The sequence below is a fragment of the Cavia porcellus genome, unplaced genomic scaffold (assembly GCF_034190915.1).
Source record: "Cavia porcellus strain 051 isolate PalLab524CR breed Dunkin Hartley unplaced genomic scaffold, mCavPor4.1 scaffold_2, whole genome shotgun sequence".
Taxonomy (NCBI): Eukaryota; Metazoa; Chordata; class Mammalia; order Rodentia; family Caviidae; genus Cavia; species Cavia porcellus.
In genome coordinates, this window is record NW_026947485.1 from 75,123,233 (window position 1) to 75,150,544 (window position 27,312).

The 27,312-nt window shown below is 40.2% G+C and overlaps 1 protein-coding gene across 3 annotated transcripts in view; it reads left to right on the forward strand.

Annotated features, from left to right (window-relative positions):
* Window positions 1–1,263: 1,263 nt before the first annotated feature.
* The window catches only part of Wnt8b (Wnt family member 8B), a 58,763-nt gene continuing 32,714 nt past the window's right edge, over window positions 1,264–27,312 (forward strand). The window contains exons 1-2 of one of the 3 annotated variants that reach the window (XM_063243951.1): window positions 1,264–1,882; window positions 8,267–8,354. The gene's annotated coding sequence lies outside the window, so the exon portion shown is untranslated. The remainder of the gene's footprint in view (window positions 1,883–8,266; window positions 8,355–27,312) is intronic. The other 2 variants (XM_063243970.1, XM_063243959.1) reach the window with 2 other exon arrangements.

The following is a 27,312-nucleotide window of genomic DNA, read 5'->3' on the forward strand; positions in this document are numbered from 1 at the left end:
AAAGGTTACTTATATTTTATATTTTTTATCTTTGCAGCCACTGCGGCCCACTACTTTCACGGCAGTCCACTCCACTCCTTCCACGGACCTCTTCCCCTCTTTCCCTCCTCTTTCCCTTCCTTCTCCCATCCTCCTTCTTCTCAAACCTAACAATGTACACAATGAATTCACCATTATGTGTCCCAAACATAGGCCGACAAAAAGAAAAAGAAAAAAGATATTGTGGTGGTTGAGAGGACCTACAGAGGGAGGGAGGAGAATGAGAGAGGGAAAGGGAATAAAAAGAATCAAGATATATTAAGTATACATGCTTACTTCCTAAGACGAATGTAAACATCATGTATGGCAAACATGATACAAATTCAATGTAATGGATTCACTAATTATTCCCGTACCACTCCATGACTCATACATCGTTTTGTATGTCAAAAATCTAGCTTTGTGTCAGTCAAAAGTGAATTAATACTAAAAACACAGAGAAAGCAGCATGCTAGACGGACGGATTTAGATACACAAATAACCCATCATTTTAGCTGTATGAATTCAACTGGATGACTAAACATGACAGCGAAAGCCTCATCTAAGGGTTATGAGGATCAGAACCATCTGGGTGTTAGCGAGCGTGTCCTGGAGCGGTGGTGTGCACGCTTGTCCTTGGTGGGGCTGGTGTGTGCCCTTGTCCTTGGTGTCTGTGTGTGCACGCGCTTGTTTTTGGTGGGTGGGTGTGCGCGCGCATGTGCTTGCAGTGTGTGTGTGTGTGTGTGCGCGCGTGCGGGTGGGCGTCCTTGGTGTGTGTGCATGGATGGGTACTGCACAAAGGAAGAGCCAGGCAGACGAAAAGAGACAGAGCAGCTGAGAATCAACCACATCACGCGCCATGAGAGCTGCGTCCCGGCCAGTCCGCACTCTGCGGCGCATGGCTGCGTGTCCGCGGGCGGAACAGGCCCGGGGGCACCCGGGGCCACACCGCCGGCCGGCGTGTGGGCTCGCGGCAGAACTTTTCCTGTGGCCGTCCGGAGGCGGAGCCATGGCCTTGCGTGAGTGGCCGCGCAGCCCGCGGTGCGCCGAGTTCGAGCGATCATTGGTCGCAAAGCCGCCCGGAATTCAGCGCGACGCCTTCGTGTTCTCCCGGGAGGCCCAGCTCCAGCGCGGGGCCGCGACCGCCACGCGGCGAGCCGGGCACGTGCTGCCCCCTGCAGGCCGAGCCGCGCCGGCCGCGTCCCGGGCGCAGTTCCGCCGCCCTCCGTCGCGCGGCGCTGCAGGAGGAGCGCCCCTGGCCCCGCGCAGGGGAGCAGACGCGGGGACGTGAAGGGAGGGGCGCGCGGGTGCGGGCGGAGGAGAGCGAGGGCGGGCCCGCGGACGCTCTCTGCCTCCTTCGCCCGGCTGTCCCCCGAGTGCTTCCCGGAGCCTGGCCCTCTGTGTGGGACGGCTGCCCCGATGCGGCTGCGAAACTGACGGATGGCAGATCCGCAGGGAGCTTCTAAAAGGCTCACCAGTGCCCGGATCGCATCCCCAGAACTCGTCTGTACGGGATGGGTCGGGCTGGGTCGCCTCTGGAAGCGCTCTCAGCGGACCGCTGGTGTGTTACTCACAGAGGGCGCCGAGGGGAGGTGCTGTTTGCCGGGGACGCTGTCCCGCAAGCTCGGGGACCAGGCTTGGTCCTTGGAAGCTGGAGGGAGGGCTGAGGCGCCCTGCTGAGCGCTGGTCGCGCCCCAGGAACCTGCACGCCGGACTCTCATCGGCTGCCTGCACCCACGGGGGACCTGCAGGTCCGCCTTCCCGCCACAGGCCCCACGGCCTCCCCCTGAAAAGTGCATGCCTGGGCCCCACTCCACAATTTGAACTTTTTTCTTTGGTTGTTTATTGGTGACATTTGGGTGAGGTAAGGACCTTCACTTTTTGGACCCACTGTGGGTCATTTGGGTCCTGTGAGGAGTAGGTCATCAGTGCCGTGGTGAGGCAAGGCGACTTGGCCCTTTTTGGCCACATGTACTGGTTGCTGGTCATTTTGGGTGGCAGTGATTGGTGTGAGAAGAGGTTCACAGGTATAAAGAGTTTCTAAGCATTTGTTTTGGTTTGGTTTGGTTTATTTGCTTTCATCGCCTTTGTTCTAGATAGATTCAAGGGGCTGGGGATTTCGCTCAGTGGCATAAGGGCCTGCCTTGCAAGAACGCAGTCGTGAGTTCGATCCCTGGTACCGATAAAAAGGAAAAAGACAAAAAAAAAAAAAAAAAAATAGATGGATCTAGGGGGTTTCCGTACCTTCCAGAATTATGTAAGCCAGCTGGGGCTTAACTGTGTTCTGAGGCTTCTTTGTGAGCCAATGTAGAATTCAAGGTTCTCAATCTGTTTGTTAGGAAAAAAGTTGGGATTAGACATTTTAAGAGTGTGGAGTTACTGATGGTGTGTTTGAGGAATTGTAGTTTGCTCAGGAGTAAAATTGCTTTTGCTGCTTGGCAGCTCTCTAGAACCGTTTTTAGTTACCTGTGACTCTGAAAGAGGTGATTTTATTAGGGTATATATCATGCTCTGTGTAACTGAAAGCACACTCTTATTTCATGGATCTTTCCTTAAGAAGACTTTTTGGAATAACTTTGGGTGAGATAATTTCCTCAACTGCTTTCCTTGACCCTTTCTAGATCAGTGACAAGTATAAGCAAGAGCCTTCTGTACCTGCTCTCCATGCAGCTACTTGACTAAAGTCAGACACTTTGTTGGGACTGAAATTTTCCCTCATTTTGGCTAGTTGTATCTGAATCATTCTAAACGCGTTTTGTTTCAAAATATTTGTTAAAACTTGTTTGTTGAAAATTTATTTTTGTTGTCTGCCCCCTCGAACTCCGCTGGGCCATGCAGCAGGAGCAGAGCCTTGCTTTGGTCCTACCTGCACACCTTAAGCTACTGGAATAGTGATTTTAGTCAGCTTTTAATCATTTGCTCTTGAATAAAATTCTCTATTTCCCTGGGTTCCATGGGGTGTAAGGACATGCAAGGTCCCCATGTGACAGTGAGTGTTAATTATCACAAAGGACAGCAAATATCTTATAACCATCTAATGAATCATCTCTGCTACAATTAAGTAAAAATAGGCAAAAGGTTCAGTGATCTTTATGCACAGCTCATTAGCTGTGAGACAGCCGGCATCTTCCTGGCCTCTCTGAACCTTTCCGTGACGTTCTGAGCTACTTCACGAGATGACACGCCCAGGGAGCCTCACCTTAGCGTTTCCTTGTCCGAACTTGGGGGAGCATGGTCTCCTCAGCAACTTGTTCCCGGGATACTCACTCCACAGCCTTCAGGGCTGCGCAGACAACATGCAAGAGGCAGAGGACAGGAACAAAGGATAGGATTTACTGAACAGCCAGGAGCTGCGTGCCGCCCATCTCCTTTCCCTGCATGAAATGCGATTTAAATGCACTTGAAACAATTTTCTGGACAAATAAAACTTGCCATTGAGCCCAGAGAAGGCAAAGGGCTTGCTCAGTGTGATTCAGGCCACCCCGAACTCAGCTGGGGAAACAAAAGTGCAGCGCTAGGAAACCCAAGGCCAGAGTGTTGGTTCACCTTCACTGCACACCGAGCAGGCTTTGTGCCACCCAAGGCCTGCGCACGAACGCAACGCGCACCTGTTGTGGGCCTGTGCTCGAGCTATTTCAGGCACTGGGAGCACTTGCACCCTTGTTGGAGGATTGCCCACTCAGGACTGTGGTCAGTAGCAGAAGCTCTTGGATTGTACCAGCCTGGAGAGGCATCCCCTAAGTGGAAAAAAAAGCCGCGAGGTGGGCCTCTTGGCATGTTGGTAAAGGACACATTGTAAGATATGAAATGCTGTAACCACTTTGGAAGCCTTGGGCGCCTCTGAAACTCGGCACACATATTCCAAATGACCTGTACCATTTCAGTCTGTCCAGAGCCATGCCCGCGTCTGTGACAGCGGGGACCTTAAATCTTCCAAAGGCCTGACTTGGTCCCCAAGTTGATGCTACTGAGTAGTGACAGAACTTTTAGGAGTTGGGACCATTTTAGGTCGATAAGCTCTGATGGAGAGCTAAGCTCAAAGGGGAGTAGGGGACTCATGCTTCTTACTCGCTCTCCTTTTGTTCCCTGCAGCGAAATGATGGACTTTGGTTTTCTACACACTCCTGCCATCGTGTGCTGCCTCATCTCAGCCCAGAGCAAGAGGGCTGATCAATCACAGACAGAAACTTCTGAAAGTACAAACCAGAGCAAAGCTTTTCTCTTTATGAATTTATTCACTCGGGTTTATTGTATAACGGGATAGCACAATATCCACTTGGCTACACTTTTTTTATTTTTACTTTTATTTTTTTGAGAAACAGTCTTGCTGTATAGTTCAGACTCACCAGGCCCCAGGTTGGCCTCGAATTCACAGTGATCCGCCTGCCTCAGCCATCTGAGTGCTAGGATAACGAGCCTGGGTGACCACACAGTCCTGCCCCTGGTGCAGAGACAGTGTCTAGTACCTCATAAGCTGAGCTCTGCAGAGAGCAGATGACTGAACCACGTTCAAGCAGCCTGGAAAGAGAGCAGCCTATCCTCCCAAGACATCTCTGGAGAAAAAAGGTGTCACTTTTCTGACAATGAAGCCCAGTCCCAGTCATTTTTACCTGTCAGCAAGGTCTGTCCTCACAGCCTGGTCCTCTGTGGAGCCTTTCAGTCTTCACTGGACCCTCTTGACACAGTTGCTGCCTCTCGGGATTCAGAACATTGCTTTCCTCTTCTGCTCCTTGTCAGAGCTCTTTGTCTTGAGCTTCATTTGTGAAGTCCAACATTCACCCAAATATTCTCCCTCAAAATAATGATCATGTAAGAAAAACTGCACTTACAAGTGCCTCCCTTAAAAAGAGCAGTTTTTATGTCACCTCAGCTTTTTATTAATCTCTTTTCTATGGGTAGCACATGTACTTTCCTAGTGGTCTTTTAAAAATGCTTGAATCATCTCAAAAAGTCTCTGGGTTCAAATGTGGAGGAAGTTTGAAAGATGAAGAAAGCTGGATGCGGAGGTGCTGTAATCCCAGCACTTTGGGAGGTGAAAGCGAAGATTGTGAGTTCAAAGCCACTCTAGGTTACATAGGAATAACTCTCCAGAAACAAAACCAAACCTGTGGACCTCAGAAAAGCTTCTCAACAGTTTGGCCCCTCTGCCCACAGCAGTCACAGGGAAGTCCAGTGGCCCTCTAGTGTTGGACTAATAATTGTCCAACTTTGGGGGAGGTTGTTAGAAATAAGTGTGAGTTTGGGGTATGTATCTTTTCAGAGGGCAGAGGGGAAGAGTACACAGGACTGAGGATCTTTCCAGGCACTTTCCCGGGCTATGATAGAACTCAGTCTACCTTACAGTGTGGTTAGAAAAGGCAGTCCGGAGCCAGGAGCACTCTTGGGGTGCTAACATGGGGTGCAGCAGGTCACAAGAATCCTTGGTGCAGCGGGTACTCTTAATCCTTGTGTGTATGCTGTAAAATGCATACGCAGATATCAGCTGCAGTACGTAGCCAGAGATACACAGAAGTCCAGTTGAGCAAAAAGAAACTGTCAAGTCCTGAAATGAGTTCACCAATTTTCTCGAGTTTAATGGTAACAGGGACAGAGAGAAGTAAACGTTTTATCTTAGTGAGTAAGAGCAAGACAAAATGTGAATGTAACTCTGTAATTCACAGTACAGTACTTGCCTAACATTATGAACATTCATACTTATAAAATCTTTAAGTGATAAGGAAACAAGATCTTAGGAAACAGATTTGCAAAGATAAAAAGATAGTCATGTGGAGATGGTTAAAGTGGGGATGGAAATAAAAGCACTCTAAGGCTCATAATCTTTTTCAGAAAAAGCAAACAGAGGTTAGTTTTGGGAGTTGATAAACAAATTAGACATGGCACTTAAAATTTAAGAAACTGGACATGGTGGCACAGGCCTGTAGTCAGCACTCTGGAAGCTAAGGCAAGAGGATCACCATGAATTCTAAGCCAGCCTGGGCTACATAACAAGGTTAACACCAGCCTGATCTACATAGTGATATTCTGTCTCAAAAAAGAAAATTTAAAATTAGCCATTGAAGAATTAAGATCTATAATTCCTAACAACTAGATACAAACTGTGGAGTCAGCATCTGATAGAAGTGATGAGGATGATGAAGGCGATAAAAGAACGCAAGCAAGTGGAGAATGTGAAATCAACTAGGTGGAGACATCAGAAAAAACATGACTGAGTCAAAGCCTCTGTGGTGGGCTAATACAGAAACTAATTGACAGCCATAGACAATTTACAAGATTCATCCCTAGGCAAATTCTTAAAAAAAGAAAAAACCAAGAAATTCTGGGAAACCTCTTTTCTGTACACTTTCACACAACACTTCTGACATCAGATATATGGGGTTTTTCATACCACATAGTTCTCTGACTCTCTAAAACCGTTAGAGATGTCTTATAATTTAATTCAGTCCTGACACATTTAACTGGAATCAGTGTCAGCTAACTCCTATGCTGACTTCAGGTGCCAGTTCCAATCCCAGGCCTCTGGTATTTCTAACTCACCAGCTGTGACCCAAGCATGCCCAGGACCTTCTCCAGGGCTTTGGTAACCCAGCAGGAGTGGCTCAGAGAATTCAGTACACACTTCACGCACATTTGCTGGTTTATTCTTAAGGCCACAGCTCAGGAACAGCCAAATGAAAGCAGTAGGCACAAGGCAAGGTCCAGAGGCAGGCAGAGCTCCTCCGCCCTCCCTGGCTGCACCTGTAGCACCCCCATGTGTTTGGGAACCCAAAAGCTCCTCGAGTCTTAGTGCTCAAGGGTTTGTGCAGAATTTCCTGTGTGGCCCACTCGCAGAGACCAGCTCTCAGTCATCTGTTCTCTTCTGGGTGACTGCTCCATCCCAAAGGTATTTGGTACCCCATCCTTAGTAACTTCATTCATATAAACTCACATGTGAATCAAAAACATTGCTGTTATAAGAGTCCAAGGAGTGCAAAATTTGTGTACCAAAAACTGGCATTGAAGACTAAATATATTTCTTGGTCACACATATGATAACTATGGAAAGAAGGTCAAATGTACTATATTTAAATGTGTTAAGTGGATATGGATTTTGAGGCTAAAACTTTACATGTGACAAAGAAGAACATTTCACATTAATAAAAGTTCAAATCATTCTAAAGTGATGACCATTTCAAAATTCCGTACATTTAACTCATAGCTTCAGAGTTTATCAAGGAAAAAGAAATATAAGGAGAAATTTAAAAGTACATGATCATTAATAGATGTGTTAACCTATTTCTGAGAAATCCATAAACTAAGTAAGTTAAAATACATAAAAAGCAGTGTGGACATAGACACACATGGCCATATTTATAAAAATGCACAGGCCAAAAAATACGCACAGGTGTAAGGATATGCATTTTAGCTAATCGTATGTGTTTCCTTGCTCTTAGCACTGAGGAGGCCTGGGGGCAAAGACATCTTAAAACACTGGCCACACATAGTGCCAGGTCTTGGTTTTTAATCCCATTCTGCAGTGAGATGAACCAATACTACTGGAAGAAATGGCCAGTTTTAGAAGTGGGTCAGGAAATATGTAAGATAAACCTGGATCATCTTGTAGCACCAGAAAGTAAACTGTGCTGAAATAAACAAATCAGAATAAGGAAGAAAACAAGAGTCTACAAGGGTAGAGGTATGTAAAAGAGACACACAAGCCAATCAGCAGAGTTGCTCAGGGCTAAATCTTGAAAAACTTGAACAATAAAGAAAGCAATAACGAATCATAATCATATATATAAAGTAAATATCTGTGAGTTCGTACTGAGGTAAATAAGAGACTGAATAAATAAATGGAGAAGAGAAAATTCTCGCATGTAGAATTCCAAATGGTTTATGAGCTCTTCCTTCTCCTGAAGGCAGACAACTCCCCACTCCTCAGGTGCCAGCCACAGGCAGCAGAGGGAGGATGAAGAGGACCTTTATATTTGAACACAATACTTCTGAGAATGGGACCTCAGCCAGTTGGTCAAAGTGCATCACCAGGAGTGGTGCACACCTGTATCCCAGCACTCAGGAGACTAAAGCAGGAGGATCATCATGAGCTCAAGGCCAGCTTGGGGTATATAGTGAATTCAAGGCCAGCCTGAATTATGTAGTGAGACTCTGTCTCAAAAAACAAAGTCTGCATCAATGATTATAATATTGATAATATACACTCTTAATAGGATAGGATAGAGTGGAACTTAACATCTGTGGTGTTCTTCCCCAGAACCAGGAACTCGAGGCTAATCAGAAGTAAAACATTAGACAAATCCTAGTTGAAGATCAAGAATACTTGACCAGTACTTCTCAAACAGGTAAGACTCTCAAAAACAAGGCAAGTGTGAGAAACTCTCAGAATCAAGAGGACCAGAAGGAGATATCACAAGTAAATACAACATGGTATTTTGGTTGGGACCCTAAATCAGAAAAGGGACATTTCGATTAAAACACATGAGTAACCTGTGAGCTTTATTTAATAAAAATGTATCATTATTGATTATTTAACAAATGTATTTCATTAACATAACTTGATAATATTGGGGAAAATGAATGCAGAGTATGTAACTCTGTATAATATCTTTTTTTCTCTCTTTGGTACTGATAATTGAACACCGGTCCTATGGACTGAGCTACATCAGCAGCCTGCAGCCCTCTCTTTTTTTTTTTTTTTTTTTTTTTTTTTTTGGTGTGAGGAATCGAACTCATGACCTTACACTTGCCAGACAGATACTTGTGCCACTGAGCTATATCTCCACCACCCAGCCCTATCTTAAACTAAATTTTGAGACATTTCGCTAAGTCAGTAATTTACCCAGAGTCACCCAAATTTGCAGTTTTCCTGCCTCAGCCTCCCAGAGTGCTGGGATTACATTGCCACTGCCACTCCTGGCTTGCAGTTTTTTTCTTTAAAACTCCTTTAAAAATAAAATTATTGGGCTGGGGATTTAGCTCAGTGGCATAAGTGCCAGCCTGCCAAGTGCTAGGTCATGAGTTCAATCCCTGGTACCAAAAAAAAAATTATTTTAAAAATAAGAAATAACAAACACATAAGTATGTAGAACAAAAATTTCATAATACAATTAATAATCTCAGTCTAGAATTTCCACTTCTAGTAGCATGGCAGACTAATACCCTAAGCAACCAGCTTACTGAAAACACCTTTAAATGCTGGGTAAAATCTTTACAAACATCTTTATTAAATTCAGTAAGCTAACAAGATAATAAGGAACAGTCTGAGGCCCAATAAATAAATAAGCAAAAGCATTCACCTAAAAAAAGTAAGTTGACTATCAACCAGCTTTTGCCCCAAAGACATTTCCTAAACTTTGACAAATGCAAATTTTGTTTTTCAGAATTTAATGGATTACTGAGAAAGGATACAAAGGCTGGGGTCTTCTGACAGTGGAAAATATAATTTAAAAAGCAAAAACAAAAACAAAATCTCCTTCCTTCATAAGACTGGGACTACTGAAAGATTGTACCCCCAATATAAAAGTAAATTAAAAGTAAAAATCAATCCCCCTTTTTGCATTGAAAGAAAATTTCTCTGTCTGAAACTATAAAAATGGAAATGGTTTCCAATGCAGTATAAATTTACCTATTTAGGTTGGCCATTAAATCTGAAGTCAAAAATGTGTTTTATTGTTGTCTCTTTTTTAATTAAAAAAATAAAAACAACAATAAAACAGTTTCAAAACAGGCTAGTAGGACAGCAAAAATAATTAATACACTGCATATTGTTATCCTTTAGAGCACTTTCTTGTCCTCTCTTTTTTTACAGTAGCAATTACACATTTTAGGCTTTATTACTCGACAGTTTTATTACTTTTTACACTAGAGATGCAATGATATTTATAAATATGATTCTTGAAAGCCTCAAGATCATCTTTTTTATATCTGAGTAATATTCTATTGTACAAAAATGTCACATCTTTTTTAAAATAAAGAGAAAAAAACAAAAAGAGTACAAGTAATACAGAATTTCAAAAAACAGTAAGAAATCACTAGTTAATAAATTACATATTGTCTTCTTAGAAATAGTTGTTCAAGTTACAAAATTAAAGCATACAAAGTGGACATTCAAACAATGAGACTGTTCAATAATCCAACAAAAACTCAGTAATATGGTTATCTATCTTACACACTTAAATATACATGCAGTTATATCCTTTAGAGCACTTTCTTTTCCTCTCTCTTTCTTTTTTTTTAATATCACATCTTTTTCATCCACTCTGCAATTGATGGGCATTTTGGTTATTTCCAAGATTTAGCTATTACAAATTATGGTGCTAAGATTTTTCTATTACTTGCTAATTGTGCTGCTATGAACATGGGTGCACATATATTGCTGTGGTATGATGTTTTTAGTTCTTCTGGGAAGATACCCACAAAGGGCTGAATAAGACCTCTAATCCTAGTTTGTGAGGAATCTCTACACTGATTTCCAGTGGTTGCACCAGTCTGTGCTCCCACCAGCAGTGCAGAAAGGCTCCTTTTTCCTCACCACCCCACCAGTATTTGTTATTGGTTGATTTCTTGATGATAGCCATTCTTTCTGGGGTAGGATGGAAACTGAGTGTTGTTTTAATTTGCATCTCTTGAATAACCAGTGATACTGAACATTTTTTCATGTATTTATTTGCTGTTTATATTTACTCACCTGGGAAGTATGTATTGATCCCAGATGTCCATTTTTGGGTTGAATCTCTAAATTTGGGAGGTCTGAGGGTTTTGTTAGTTCTTTATATGTTCTTGATAGTAATCCTGTCTGGGGAACAGATGGCAAACATTTATTCCCATGTAGTGAGTTGTCTCTTCACTCTCTTGATGGTTTCTCTTGCTGTGAAAAGATTTTTAATTAGGTAATATTCCATTTGTTGATTTTTTGTAATATTTCCTGTGTGGTCTGGGTTTTGGTCATGAAGTCTCTACCTATATCTACATCTTCAAGATTTCTAGCTATTTTCTTTTTCAGTAAATTTAGTGTTTCTGTTTTAATATTTAGATCTTTGATCCATTACTTTTTACACCATTTTTACTTTAGTTTAGTGCATGATGATAGATATGGGTCTACTTTTAGTCTTCAGCATGTGGAAAGCCAGTTTTTCCAGAACCATTTATTAAAGAGGCTAACTTCCGGGGCTGGGGATTTAGCTCAGCGGCATAAGCACCTGCCTTGCAAGCAGGCAGTTGTGAGTTCAATACCCGGTACCAATGAAAATGAAAAAGACAAAAAAAAAAAAAGAGGCTAACTTCCTTCAGGTGAACATGTTTGACTCCTTTATCAAAGATCAGGTGGCTAAATATGTTTGGGGTTGTGTCTGCATCTTCTATTCTGTTCCACGATTTTTAGGTCTGTTTGTTTTTTGTTTTGTTTTGCCAGTACCATGCTGATTTGATCACAGTAACTTTGTAGTATAATCTCAGGTCAGAGATTGTGATGCTTCCTGACTTGTTTTTGGTGCCCAGAACTACTTTTGCTATTATTCTAGGCCTCTTCTAGTTCCAAATGAATTTTAGGAGTGTTTTCTATAGTTTTATGAGGTATGATAATGATATTTTGAATAAAATTGCATTAAATATGTATAACAGTTTTGGGAGTAAGGCCCAAAACTGTTATACATATGTTGGTTCTTCCTATTCATGAGCAAGGGATACCCTTCCATTTTCAGCTATTCACTTCAAGCTCTTTTTTCAGGTTACTGAAATTTTCAGTGTTTACATCTTTTACTTTGTTAGACTGATTCCTAAGTATTTCAGTTTTTTAGATGCTATTGTAAGGGTGTGGTTTCTCTAATTTCCCTCTATGTGAGTTTGTTGATTTTGTACAGGAATGCTATTGATTTTTAAGTGTTGACTTCATATCCAGCTATACTGCTGAATTTGGTTATTAAGTTTACAAGTCTTTTGGTGGAGCTTTTGGGGTTTGCTATAGAGTATCATATCATCTGCAAATAATGACAATTTAACCTCTTCCTTTCCCATCTTTATTCCTTTTATTTCTTTCTCTTATCTAATTGCTCTGGTTAATGTTTCCAGAACTACATCGAATAAGAGTGGTGATAATGGACATCCTTTTCTTGTTCCTGATTTTAGAGTGAAAGTTTTCAGTTTTTCACCATTTAGCAATGTTAGCTATTTGTTTGTCATAGAAGGCTTTTATCAAATTGGGGTAATAACTATTCCAATTTTCTGCAGGGTTTTTATCATGAATGAGTGTCAAACTTTGTCAAATGCTTTTTTGGTATCTATTGAAGTGATCATGTGATTTTTGTCTTTGGTTTGGTTAATGTGATGTGTTACATCCGTTGATTTATGTATGCTGAGCCATTCTTACAATCCTAGGATGAACCCTACTTGGTCATGGTGTATAATCTTTTTGAAGATTTGCTGCATTCTGCTTTGTTAAGTGTCTCTTTTTTATTTTCAAGAGAATAAAACCAAATGAAATAAAACAGAATAGAGTCAAAACAAAATAGTGAACTTGGTACAGGACTTCAAAACAAGATAAAAGGAAATTAATAATGGCTACCATAATGCCTCTTATCTTCAAAATAACTGCTCATATCATCAGGCATAATAGAATCAAACAAAACAGAACAGAATAAAATCAATGAAAGTAATACAGTGCTTCAAAACAAGACAACAGGAAATCAATAATGACTACCATAATATATTTTGTTATCTGTGAAATAGCTGTCCATGCCATCAAATATAATAAAATCAAACAAAACAGAATAAAACCAAACTAAACAGAACAATGAAAACAATATGGGTTTCAAAAGACAATAATAAATTAACAATGGCCACTGTCTTCCCTCTTTAGACATTCACATTCCCCTTTCACTTTCACAATATCTATTATGCATTTTGTATCCCACTAACTCCTTTAGTTTTTCATAAGGGAGACAACACAATGTTCACCCATGTGACTGAACCATTTCATCCACAAGCATGATCTCAAGTTGTATCCATTAACCTACAAGAGCCTCGAGGTTATCTTTCTTTATAGCTGGGTAGCCTTCCATTGTATAAAAACGCCATGTCTTTCTTATCCATTCTGCAGTTGATGGGCAAGTGGCCCCTACTTTTTTCTGGTTCCCCACTTTTTGACTTTCAGTCTATGAACTTACTTTTGTGTTAAATGTTTCTTGTATAAAACATGTACATGGATCCTGTCTTCTGGGCCACGCTGCCTATGTTTCTTTTTATTGGTGAATTGAGATCATTTCATTTATGGTTATGGCCATTCATTGGCTTATCTCTGACATGCATCTTTCCTGCCATTGACTCCTTACTTTTCCCCTCCACTCAGTTGTCTACTCAGCGTGGTAACCCCCTCGCTGCTATTCCTGGACCATGGTCATTTTTATCTCTCTCTAGAGTGTTCTTCAGTATTCTTTGTGGGGTTGATTGGCAGTCATGAATTCCCGCAGTTGTTCTTTGTTGTGGAAGTATCTTGTTTCTCCATTAATTTTGGAAGATAGTTTTTCAGGGTACATAAATCTGGGTTGGAAGTTGTTTTCTTTCAGGACTTAAAATAGTTCAGCTCGGATTCTTCTTGACTTGATGGTTTGTGCTGAGAAGTCTGCAGTGATTCTGATGGGTTTTCCTTTATAGGCGACCTATTTTTTTCTCTAACAGCTTTTAATATTCTGTTCTTGTGTTGAATATCTGGGATCTTGATTATATGTCTGAGTGTAAATTTATTTTGGTTATGGCTAACTGGAGTTCTACATGCCTTACTTATCTTATCAAATCTTTTTCCCATACTTGGGAAGTTTTCTGCTATTCCTTCTCTAAATAGGCTTTTAATATTACTTGTGATTATACTGATACCTATTTTTTTTTTGTACCAGGGATCAAACTCACGACCTTGCACTTGCCAGGAAGGCGCTTATGCCATTGAGTTAAATCCCCAGCCCAACACCTATTATTTTTAAATTACTTTTCTTTGCATAGTCTTGCAGCCATAGAATTTTTATTTCCTGATTCCTTGTTATTTGTAAGAGATCGTTCCTTTTGTGATCACAAGTTGCAAACCTGTCTTAAAGGTTTAAAATTCTACCGTCAGTTTCCTCTAAGCAGTTTTGCCAGCTTTCAATGGAGTTTTTAATTTCCTGAAATCTCTTTGAATCTGTTTCATGTATTCTAAATCTTTTTTATATTATTCATTCAAGGTTTTCCTCATCTTCCTATGCTACTCTATTTTTTAATCTATGTCTTCTTTAGAAGTGCTTAGCAATTCTTTTATTATGTTTTTCATTTCTTCTTTCATCTGAGATAGTTTATCTGTTCTAATTTCTTTTACAGCCTCCATGATGTTGTTTCTTCAGTTGCCATCACTTCAGAAACGTCAGGTGTGTAACTCCCAGTCTGTTCCATGTTTACATTCCCTGGACCAGTACTGCTTGGGCTGGAGGCCAGAAACTGCCTTTTGTTTCTTCATCTTGATGTATTCCTGGGTACTTCTGGACAAGCAGGTAATGGGTCCCAGGCACTTCCCACACTGGCTACAATTTCTCGGAAGCATGACCATTTGGTTTACCTGGCCAGTCAGTGCCGGCTACAGGTATCAAATGTTAGCCATTGGGTGCAGTGGCGTAAGGCTGGATGCTGCTTTTCCCAGTCTGCACTGGCTCCCTGATGGCCCCTAGAATGCGCCATGGGGAGAGGCTTCCAGTTGCCTCCTGGACCTGAGCTGGTTATCAGTGAGAGACCTCCCCAATGGTGGCTGTTAAATGTCTGTTAAGTTGAAACTGCTAACAGCTGCCTGGCAAAAACAAAATAAATTCTTTAATGGAGATACTACTTTTAACTAAGCCTCAAAGAATTTCTAAAAAAGAGCTCCAAGAAATACAAGCTCACATTAAAAATTCACAAAACAAAACAGGTGTGGTGGTACACATCTGCACTCTAGCCCCCAGGTTAAGGCAGGGGGATCATTAGTTTGATGCCAGTCTGGTTTACATAGAGAGAACTTCTCTCCAAAAGCCAAGAAAAAGAAAAAGAAAGAAAGAAAGAAAGAAAGAAAGAAAGAAAGAAAGAAAGAAAGAAAGAGAGAGAGAAAGAAAGAAAGAGAGAAAGAAAGAAAGAAAGAGAAAGAAAGAAAGAAAGAAGAGAAAGAAAAGAGAAAGAAAGAAAGCAAGAAAAAAAAGAAAGCTACAAAATAAAGCAGTGCAAGTATGAGCTAGAAATAAAAAATGAGAAACTGATTAAAAAGAGTTTAGATACTTGAATTATCTAGTGCAGGATTCAAAATAAATATCTTAATATGCTTAAAAATCTGTAAAATTACAGCAAAGTTTTTAAAATAAATATATAAAACCATTGAAGTAAAAAATGTACTAGTTGAGGGCTGGAGATTTAGATCAGTGGCATAACCTGGCAGATGTGAGGTCATGAGTTTGATTCCCAGTACCCCCCCAAAAAGTATATATATATATGATTTGAAATTTAAAGCTCAATAAAAATGTTCAACTGCAAATGCCAGGAAAAAGAGACCCAGTGAACTAGTATGTCGATGTAAAGGAATTACTCAAAATACAAACAGACGATTATGAAAAAGAAGAAAAGGAGAGCAGAGTGAGGAAGTAATGGCACAAGTCCAATCACAGTTCCAGAAGAAGAGGGGTAAAGGGGTATGGAAAATGCAGTTATTTGAAAAACAAAATGGCTGAAAATTTTCTAGAACGAATTTTTTAAAAACCAAAACCACAGATTCAGGAGATCTAACAAATCACAAGAAGTGAAGTAAAAATAAACCCACAGTCCCATTATGCCACTAATGGGACTGTGGAACACTCAAGGCAAACAGAACGTCTTGAAATCAGTAAGACAGGAAGTCGGTACTTTCAAAGGAATGGTTATTAGACTTACAGCTGACATTCAGCAGGTGTGACAAAAGTTGGAAAACAGTTGTAGGAAGAGGGGAAGAGGAAGGGATAAAAGAGGACAAGGAAGGGGAAGACTGAGAAGAGGAGATGGAAGAGAGAAAGTAACCCATGAGCTAAAATAGGATGCTGTGCAATTTAACATGTTAGAAAGGAACTTAGAATAAAAACAAAAGAACTAACTAAAAGTAAGGAAATAATGAGCTAAATCAGAAAATAAGACAATCATCCCAGCATTCAATAGGCTGCAGCAGGAGGATTGCCAGTTCAAGACCAGCCTGAGCTACATAGCAAGACCTTGTCTCAAAAGAAAAAAAATCAGAAAATAATGCTTCTCCTACAATGTTATATCCACCACACAACGTTCTCAATCTTACAATTTATTAGCTGAAAAACATCATACAACAGCGAGGGTTAACAAAACCAAATTTGGCTTACTAGGAAAAATCGGGCTGTAGATGTAGCTCAGTGGAACTCCCGCCTAGCATGTAGATGGCCCCGGGGTCTAGATACAGTACAAGAAGAGAAAAAATTATTCTAGTTGATAAGAATTCTATGGGGTTGCCTCTGTGCATTTTAGTGTAGGAGATCAAACGCAAGGCCTCACACATTTTAGGCAAACATCCTGCACCCCTGACTCCCAAAAAAGAGCTGAGAGGGGGAAATATGATGGTAGAGCAGTGTAGCAAAATTCAGTCTCTACAAATTCTAGAATGCAGATACCCGAAAATAACTTGTGGAAGAATGAAAGAGAAAGCAGGTCACCAGGAATCAGGAAGGAACTGACAGGAAAAAATTAGAAGCTACAGCAAAGTTTGAAAGGTGGTCACAAGACAGAAAAGACAGAAACAATTTGGACTTTCTCCCCAGTTCTTACAGCACACCAGATTTGGTGTTTGAGTATCATTAGGCCAAGATAATCTGGAGTTATTTGGAGATGAGTTATTCTTTTGGAGGGAAGGACAGGAGGAGATAAGATATGATTACATATTTTGGTTTGTCCTTGAACTCATTGTGTATCCCAGGATGGTCTCAAACTCACAGCAATTCCCTTACCTCAGCCTCCTACACTCTGGGATTTCCGGATTGCATTACCTGGCTTTGGAGACTAGATATTGTAAATTCTATATCAGATATCTTATTGCATGGTAACATGCTAAAATCATTCCCTCTAATTTCATGAATAAAAGTTACTATTATCACCACTTATGTTCTACATTGAACCAGCAGTCTTAGCTGACACAAGAAAACATGAAAAACACCAACAGGAAAAGACAATCAATATCTTCTAATAATATGCAACAATATAAAAATGCCATTAAGTTAAGATGGATGATATTTCTAGATATAAATCCAACATTAAAAAATTAATTGTGCTATCAACAATCAATTAGAAAGTACAATTTTTATAAAATGCTTTTGGGCTTAGGAATACAGCTCAGTGGTAAAGCATTTACATAGCAGACATGAGTCACTGGGTGGCACTGCCCAAAAGGAAAAGGCATTTTCTTTTTTTTTTTTTTGGTCTTTTTCCTTTTTATCGGTACCGGGGATCAAACTCACGACTGCCTGCTTTACAAAGCAGGCGCTTATGCCGCTGAGCTAAACCTCCAGCCCGGAAAAGGCATTTTCACCTCCAGTAAATATGAAGTACATAGGAATAACCCTAATACAATAAACACATCTTTTACAATGTTTTCCATCAGGGTTTCAAGACTCGTATTTCCTTTTTCTAATGGAAGCATGTCACCAGGGATGCTCAGCAGCAGAAGCACCTACCTGGCAAGCATGAGGTTGTGAGTTCAATCCCTGGTACCAAAAAAAAAGTTCTATGAAGTAGTCAGCACCAATAATGCCATTAGGAGCATGTCAACAAAATATTTTTATTTTCCAATATCTGAACTCCAAATCTTGGAGAGGTTGAATTGTTGCTGTTTACTGCTTGCCATTTTCCACAAGCCTCTGCAAAATATTTTTGACAATAACCAGGGCATATGGCCCTCTATCATAAAGTTTTTAAATAACTTTTCATTTGAAATGTCAAGAGATTTAAATTTTCCAGTCCTGAGATTGGAATCACAACCAATTCCTAAACACATGGTAAGCCTTATCATGATGCACCACCCGGATCTGGGGCTATATAGCTCAACAGTTGCAGTGGGCACCATTTTGGTTCCCATGGCTTTTGTAACAAATTACCACAAGTATGGTGGCCTGAAACCACACATGTTTCTGTCTCACAATCCCAGAGGGGCAAGTCTCAGATCAGTTTCGCAAACCAAGGTTAGAGTGGCAGTGGGGCCACATGCCCTTGGAGCTTTAGGGGAGTCTCTTCCCTTGCCTCATACAGATTCTGGAGCTGCACATCCTAGCTCATGCCCTGCTGTCATCTTCAAAGCCAATGTGTAGTACCTGCCTGCTTCTCTCTGCTTCCTATGTCACAGTGCTTCTCCCTCTGTGCTCAGCTCTCCCTCTGCCTTTCTCTTACATGGACATCTTCACACTCATCAGGTTGAAAAAACTTAAACATAAAGATGTGGAAAAACCAGGGCACCCATACATCTTGTGGGAATATAAATTTGTGTGAACACTGGGGAAAGACATGGCTGAAACTGTTGCAGAAACCCAGTCCTGTACCAAAAGGAACACACTTGGCACCCAAACATTTGGAAGGCAGTGGTCTTTTATGTAGGTGGGCTGGTGGGAACCAATTCCAAATCACCAGCCTCAACTGAGTGAAACAGAAACTTATATATATTGTAAGCAGGAAGTATAAAACTTGATGGCAGGTTATCTTATAATTGGTTACATGAATTAAGTCATACATTGTCAGGCAGAATTAACTAAAGGGAATTGTTTATTACGAGGCAGGGAACTTCTGGAAAAGGAGGTGCTGAGTAGGACAAGTAGAGTTAAGTGTGTCCTTGTTCCAGGTAGAAAGATCTTGAAGCATATTAGAAAAACAGGCTAATTCTTAGGTGGGGAAATATAGTTCTTATAGCTAGACTAGGGCAGGCTAGTCTATTAGAACTAGACTATTGACAAAAAGCAACCAGACACAGGCAGACAAGGCTGACTAGGTTTAGCAGTCTAATTATGTGACAGGCAGGGTGAGTACAACTTGTCTCAATACAATAACAGTTTACTGATTTACTTTTAAATTTTCTTGCTATAAAATTTCCATTATAGAACTACTAAAGTTAAGACATTTTTTGATCAACAGTTCCATTTCTAATTATGAATTCCACAGAAACTCTGTTGTAAGTTCCAAGAGACAAGACTATTTGGGGAAAAGAAAACCTATATAAATATACTACATTCATAAAAGGACTGTTGAGCTCACTTTCATGTGTCTACACAAATAAATATCAAAGGAAAAATAAGTAAGGTACAGAGCTACACAACATATAATTACAGTTGTATAAATTTAGAAAACATTTAGAAAACATTTCCAGTTACTCAGTGCTACCCACTGGTTATAAAGACATATACAAATGGCATGTGACACATGCACAAGACTGTGAGAACCACATTCGGCCGTGAGCACCTGGGGAGAGGACGACAGGGGCAGAGTTGGGCTGGAGAATGCGTCAGTATATTTTATATCAATTTATAAAGTTATATCAATTTTTAAAATTAAGCAAAATGTTTAGATTTGATGAAGTTGGGAATGATGGATTCCGGCCATACGAAGCTCTGTCAGGCCCAATGTGGTGCCTGCCCAATATGGCAGTGGGCTGCAAACAGCAGCTGTCCCTCCAATACTGATGCTGGCTCTTTTGTCTGTCTCAGAGGGATCTTATGCTCTTCTGCAGCCCTCTCATGCCCACAATAAAGGCCTTTTTCCTTTTATGCCTCAGTTTTTCCACCTTGCCAAAGAAACCTAACAGGTTAAAATATATGTTATATATAAAAATATATGTTACAATTTAGAGAGACAATGTGCATTTATGTACCATTGTTACCCTGATTGACGTACTTTAAAATTTTGTTGTAGTCTTTTCTTCTTTTTCTTTCTTCTTCCTTTCTTTTTGTTATGCTCTATGCTTATTGCCCTAGTAATCATGTATCTGGAGCACCGACCACATTGTTATAAATTAGTTATAAATTAACTGAGGTCTCACCATACTGTTCTGTATGCATCAACACCTTAGTAACCTGTTTGCTGTGTCAACCTTTGTTCACCTTGTGAGAAACAAATGTTCCTGGAATTAGCAGACCAAGGACTGTAACTTAAGAAAAAAAAAGGGCTAACCACCAACTGCGAAATGTCTCTGACCTCAAGCAAAGGGAAACAAAGGCCTTCCTAATTCCTGCTCTGTCACGTCACTCGGTTAATGTGCTATAAAAATCTGTCAAAATTCTGACTCAGCTGCACAGCTTTGCAAACTCCATCTGCTCTGTGCCGCTGGGTACCAACTTAAAGTGCTCTTTTACAGTCGTCTTGCCCCCGCCTTCTTGACAACAGACAACATCACGGGGCTTGTTTTTTCGGGAGGTGGGGGGCTTAACACTTTTTACATATGAATAAAATGGATTTTAAAAATATTCGTTACATATTAGTTTTGAATGATAAAATATTTTATAGTGCTTTAAATTTCTTAAGTTTTCAAGTAGAAAACCCAAAGAAACTAATATTTACAGAAAAAGTGGAAAAGGTAACAAAAGCTTCACATTCTTCATAACAATGACATCTGACTCAGTGTTATGGGATTTCTTATGAATTCTGGAGATAATTTCAGAATTATAAAGTATTTCAGGGCTTAGAATAGATGTTCACTTAAAAAACTAGCATATTACTACAGAAATGAAATAAAATATCTCAGATAATATGTTAGTAAGTTAATCCAGAAATAAGTAATAACCCCAACCAAGAAAGGTTCTCCCAGGAATCCATAAGTGGCATTAAATTAGGAAATATATTAATATAATTTGGGAAATTGTCATATTAAAAGATAAAGACATTATCATCTCAATTAATACCCCAAAATATTTAATGATACTAAAACCTCAGAAAATATTTAAAAATTTTGTCATCCTCATAAAAGATACTAATTCACAACAAACATCTTGTGTAATGCTAAAATAATAGAAGAATTTCCACTATAATAGAATTAGGTTAGGAGATCTACTACAATTACTGTTATATTCAAGTTTCAGCAATGCAACAAAAAAAAGAATCAAGAAATAGAAATATCAAAAACTTGATGCAATCTGTCAGAATATCCAACATGATGGATGTCTTTATAAGAAGGAAAAAGATGGGCTCACAGGCGTATAGAGGACAAGGCCTGATGATGCAGAGGTGGAGCATGGAAGGGCGCTGTAAGCCAAGTAATGACAGAGCTTGCCAACAAACAGATGGCCAGGCAAGGCACTAGGACAGCTTCCTCCCCGAGCCCCAAAGAGGAAGAGGAACCAGTCCCACTTGCCTCTTAATTTTGGACTTAGGCCTTCCAGGTTGTGGTACTTTGCCATAGCAGGCTTAGGAAGCAAACATACCACCACAAATGAATTTTTTAGATTAATTTTCCTTTCTCAGTCTTGACATATTTCTTCCAATCTCAGCATCCTTGAGAGCCATGGAAACAGAACATGTTATGGTTTGAATTGGAAACATGCCCCACATCTCATGCCAGCAGGTGAACTTTTGTGAAAGTGACTGGGTCATGAGGGCTCAAGCTTCATCCAGCGGGTTAAGCCACTGATGAGGTCATAAACTGATGGCATCCTTGAAATCTGATGAAACCACACATGGGGCCCAGGGGGAGGGAGTGGGTCGTGAGATGGCCTAGGGCCACACCTTGGCCTCACCCTTCTCTGGCTCTTGCTCTTCTCTGCTTCCTCTGGGCCACACACTGGCTCAGCTGCTCCCATGGTCTCCTTGCCCACAGCCCATGGTCTGGAACCTCTGAAACATGAGCCAAAACAAACCTTTCCTTCTTTAAGTTGCTTTTCTTGGGGATTTGGTCATGGAAGTAAAAGGGAATGAATTAACCAGGAGCCCTCAGCTACTGATTAGTTCCTTCCTGTACTTTCCTTGAAAGAGGATTTTGAGTCAAGGTCATTGACCATGAAAGATCATTGTCACAGTAACGCTGTTCATTATTGATTTCCAGCATTGCTTTGATTGAACTAAAACTTATGCTCAGTTTTAATGCTATCCACCCAATACCATAAACCCTTTTGGTTTTCATAAGTTTTTCACTCCTTTCTTTCTATTTAAGAAAGTGTTCTTCCATCTTGTACTTCTTTTCTGCTCTGGGTAGTCTTCTCATTAGCAAAAGCATACATGGAGTAGAAGGAATCACAGCAAGCTGATAGTGGCAGAGACACCCTCTCTGCTACTCCACTTTGCCCTGACTGGCCCAGCTCGCTGAGGAACAATTTATCACAGCCTTTGTTCTGAGGTGGGGTCCACAGTTCAACATCAGTGCTGAAGGTCTCATACTACAGAAAAGTCACCCCTTAAGAGGGGGGCAATGTGGGCTTGAGAGACACTAAATCTGCTCTACTAGAGCTGTTATTTATAATTCAATGAGTGATCTTATATATACATTTTGATAAATATTATTCCTAAAGGTGGAATTACTGGTCAAAATATATAATATGCTAAAAGTCTTAAAACTTGTGTCACCAATTCATCTCGAAAGAAGTGTATTAATTCACACTTCTACCACACTTCTATATATAAAATGGCCACTTTTGTCAATATTGGATTTCATTTTTAAAGTTTTTCCACAATTTTTAAATTTTAACTTGACTGGGGTTGGGGATTTAGCTCAGTGGCATAAGCGCCTGCCTGCCAAGTGTGATGTCATGAGTTCGATCCTCAACACCAAAAAAACAAATTTTAACTTGACTTTTTTCTCTTGCCTTTTTCCTGTGACTGCAAGAGTTTAATAGATGACAAAATTTAGGACTTTGGGGAAGATGGAGCAGTAAGCAGCAGAGAAAAGAGACTTTCTGAGAGTCACCGTCCAGACACTGAATCATAGCATTGTGAGGAAGACAAGAAGGAGGGAAGTGGGCCCCTTGGACCCAAGAAGAATATGAAGTGTGAATTGAAGCCCAGAAATAAAAAAGAAAAACTTCAATGAAGAAGAAGGTGCCAGCTGGCAGCGCCTTTGCCCTGAGACAGGACTCTGTGCAAGAGGAGCTGTTCGAACCTGGGGATGGTCATGGTCACAGGGATGGTTGGTGACTCCAGAGGCCTCTGCAGAGAGACATAGCAGTGGAGGGGAGCAGCAGATGTGGAGGACCTTACTGGCTGGTGTGAGTGCAGAGGACTTAGTCCTCCCATGGGGAGAGATCGATTAACCAGGAGCTGTGTTGGAGCTGGGCCAAATAAGCCCAGAACCCAGAACTGATGCCACCTTCCACTAGAAACTCTCATCCAGGTGCAGATCCATGGAAATTGCTTGGACTGTGGTGAGCCCAGTGAGTCTGGCCTCAGGGCAGGCCTGCGGAGGTTATCTACTACTCTGCCATAAAGCAACTTATGGCTTTCTGGGATACACTGACACAATTAGGAACTCTGTCTCCACAGGTTGTCTACTAGTGAACCCAGAGAGAATCCTGGAAGTAGAGTGTTTGTTTTTCTTTTCTTTTTTTCTCTTTCTCCTTCATTGTTTTTATGAATGTGAAAGTGATTCCTAACCTCTTTGTAGGTGTAGCTGTGTTTTATTCTTCCTTTTATCTCTTCCATTTTTCTTTTCTTTCAGTCTTCTGCACTAGTTTCCCCAAATTGGTATGATTCTGCTTTGTCCTCCAACCTTACTTCTAATCTCTTCTGTTTTTGTATTTCTCTATTTTCTCCTTAATCCATTCTAACTTTTACCTTTGAGGGCAAAATTGACACATCACAGACTTATATATTGCATAATTATCTGGTTTGTATTACATTTTGTTATATAATCACAAATCTAGCTCATGTTGAGGGGGTTTTGTTTGTTTGTTTTGTTGTCTTTTTGAGACAAGGTCTCTCTATGCAGTTCAGGCTGGCCTTGAGCTCACTTTGTAGCACAGGCTGGTCTTGTACTTGCAGCCATCCTCCTTCCTCAGCCTCCTGAGTGCTAGGATTACAGGTCTGAGCCACCACACCCTGCTCTCTAGTTCATATAGTTAAAAGTTGCAAATTAAGGGATAGTTCAGTTTGTTGTTTTTTAGGCTGTGTTTGATGCTATTGGTAGCGCTAAGCCAAAATTGACATAATTGTTCTAAACAGCTGTTGGTCTTTGTATTCCATGACTGAGATTAACTAAGGGTCACAGAAAATACCATGGCACAGTGTCAAAGAACCAGGGACTAGGCAAAACAAGCAATGACTTCTCATCTGTAACAAAATGAAGAAGATCTTCCAAAACACTCAACCCCAAAACGAGCTACACCTGGAAGGTACCTCAGAGACATTATCATCACCTAAGGTTCCAAAATACTACCAATAAAGCCAGCCACCATAGGCAACCTACAAGCATCACCCCAGGAATTAAACTAAAAAAAAGAGAGAAAGTAAAATGAGAAGACACTTGAGCAAAATGCAACCCCAGACATCCAGTTCGCCAAAGGCAAGTGCGAGGGTCAATGAGGTGAGACAATCTGAAAGCCCCCTACCAGATCTCTCTGAAGTGCTAACAACAAAGCAATGAAATGAGGCTCTAGGAAAAATGAAATCAGAAATAATCTCTCAGATAACTGCAGAGATTACCAAAATACACACCATGCTTAGCGACATTAGAGCAGACATAGAAAAGACAGGGAAAAAAAAGATCAGCTTAAGAAAATTATGGAAGATCAGCATAGGAAACACATGGAGTCCACAAAGCAGATTCAAGCAGATATTGAGGAGAATAAAAGCTCCACTGAAAGTATTTGAGCAGATTAGGCCAATATGAGGACAGGATCTCAAATATTGAAGACAGGCTTGCAATTAGCAACCAAGCAAAGAAAGATGTCTCAAAAATAACAAGGGACCATGAGAAATCAATCCAGAAACTGCTAGATGAGACAAAGAAGAATAATTTAAGATTAATTGGAGTCAAAGAACAAGCAGGAGATACCACAATGACATTAAAAACATGTTCACAGACATCATGATAGAAAACTTTCCTGTTAGAGAAAAACAATTTGACATACAAGTAAGTGAGGCATATAGAACTCCAATTAGCAATGATCAAACAAAATATATTGAGCCATATCATAGTCAAGATTCTAGAAATTTAAAACAATGATAGAATCCTAAAAGCTTATAGAGAAATCACCCATAAGGGAAAACCCATCAGAATTACAGCCGACTTCTCAGCTCAAACTCTCAAGTCAAGGAGAGCTTGGAGTGAAGTACTCCAAGTTCTAAAACAAAACAACTTTCAACCCAGATTGATGTACTTTGCAAAAATATCTTTCAAAATTGATTGAGAAATAAGATATACCCATGACAAGGAACATCTGAGGAAATTTATGACCACAAAACCCACACTCCAAAATGTTCTGAAGGACATTCTAGAGAGAGATAAAAAGGACTACAGCTCCATGAGCCCCAACAGAAAGAATCCACCCAGAAAGGCAAATAATTAGAGGAAGGGGAAAAAAGGGAGGTGAAACAACAACAGTGGAAAATAACAAGACAAGGATAAGTCAGTGTAGTTGTCATAAACATCAATATTAATGGTCTCAATTCACCAGTCAAAAGTAACAGACTGGCAGAATGGACCAAGAAGCAAGATCCAAGAATATGGAGCATACAAGAAACACATTTAATTCAAAAAGAGATTCATAGACTGAAAGTCAAAGAATGGAACCTTGACTCTATGCAAAAGGAATACAGGAAAAAGCAGGGGTGCATATTCTATATGCAGAGAAAGTGAATTTCAAGCCAAGATTAATTAGGAGAGATAAAGAAGGTTGCTACATGCTCATAAAGGGAACAATCCAAGAGGAAGAGATAACAGTCATAAATATATATGCAACAAATACCAGTGTACCCAATAATATAAAAATTATTAACAGACATAAAAAATCAGATGAGCCCGAATACAATTGTATTGGAAGACCTCAATATCACGCTGTCACAAAAAGACATATCAACTAGACAAAAAATCCACAATGAAATATTAGAACACAACCAAACTTTTGAATAAATGGATTTGGTAAATGTCTATAGAGTGCTCCACCCCACAACATTAGACTACATTCTTCTCAGCTGCACATGGGACATGACCATATACTGGCTCATAGAACATGCATAAGCAAATGCAAAGGAAATGAAAATATCCCATGTATACTATCAGAACACAGTTATAACCATTGGAAATCCATGCCAAAGGAAACCACAAGAACTTCATGAACACATAGAAATTAAATAGCAGACTACTGAACAACCAATGGGTCACAGATGAAATTAAAGAAGACATTAGACACGTTTTACAGTTGATAATGACAATACAACATACCAGAACTTGAGGGACACAATGAAATCAGTATAAAGAGGGAAATTTATAGCAGTAAATACCCATATCAGGAAAACAGAGTAAGTGCATATAAACAACTTAATGTCAAACTTCAAGAATCTAGAAAAAGAAGAGCTAAACCAAAAGCTTGTATGAGGGAGGAAACCATAAAGATTGGAGCAAACACACTGGAGATTTAAAAAATACAATGAATCAAAGAGTTGGTTCTTTGAAAGATTGAGTAAAACAAGTTGGGAATTTAGCTCAGTGGCATAAGCACCTGCCTGGCAAGTGTAAGGTCCTGAGTTCAATCTCCGGTACCAAAAAAAAAAAAAAATGGCTTTCATTAGATAAATGCAAATTAAAACCACACTGAGATTCCATCTCACTCCAGAAAGAATGGCCAGGATAAAGAAAACTACCAACAACAAATTCTGGAGAGGCTGTGGGAAAAAAAGAACTCTCCTGACTGTTGGGGGTATGTAGACTGGTGCAACCATTGTGGAGGTCAGTCTGGAGATTTCTCAAAATGCTGGGATTGGAAGTCCCATTTGTTCCAGCTATTCCACTTCCAGGCATATTCCCAGAACTGAAAACAGCATACCGCAGTGATATATGTGCACTAATGTTTATAGCAACACAACTTGTAATAGCCAGATCTTGGAAACAACCAAAGTGTCCATCAACTGAGTAATGGATAAAAAAGTTGTGGTATTTTATACAATAGAGTACTACTCAGCTATAAAGAATGATTGCATTGAAATATTTATAAATAAATGGACGCAGCTTGAGACAATACTCGTAAGCGAAATAAATCAAACTCACATGTATGAATACCGAATAGTTTCCCTAGTGTAAGAAATGGTAATAATACATAAAAGTGTGTGGTAATTGGGACTGGGGATTTAGCTCAGCGGCATAAGCGCCTGCCTTGC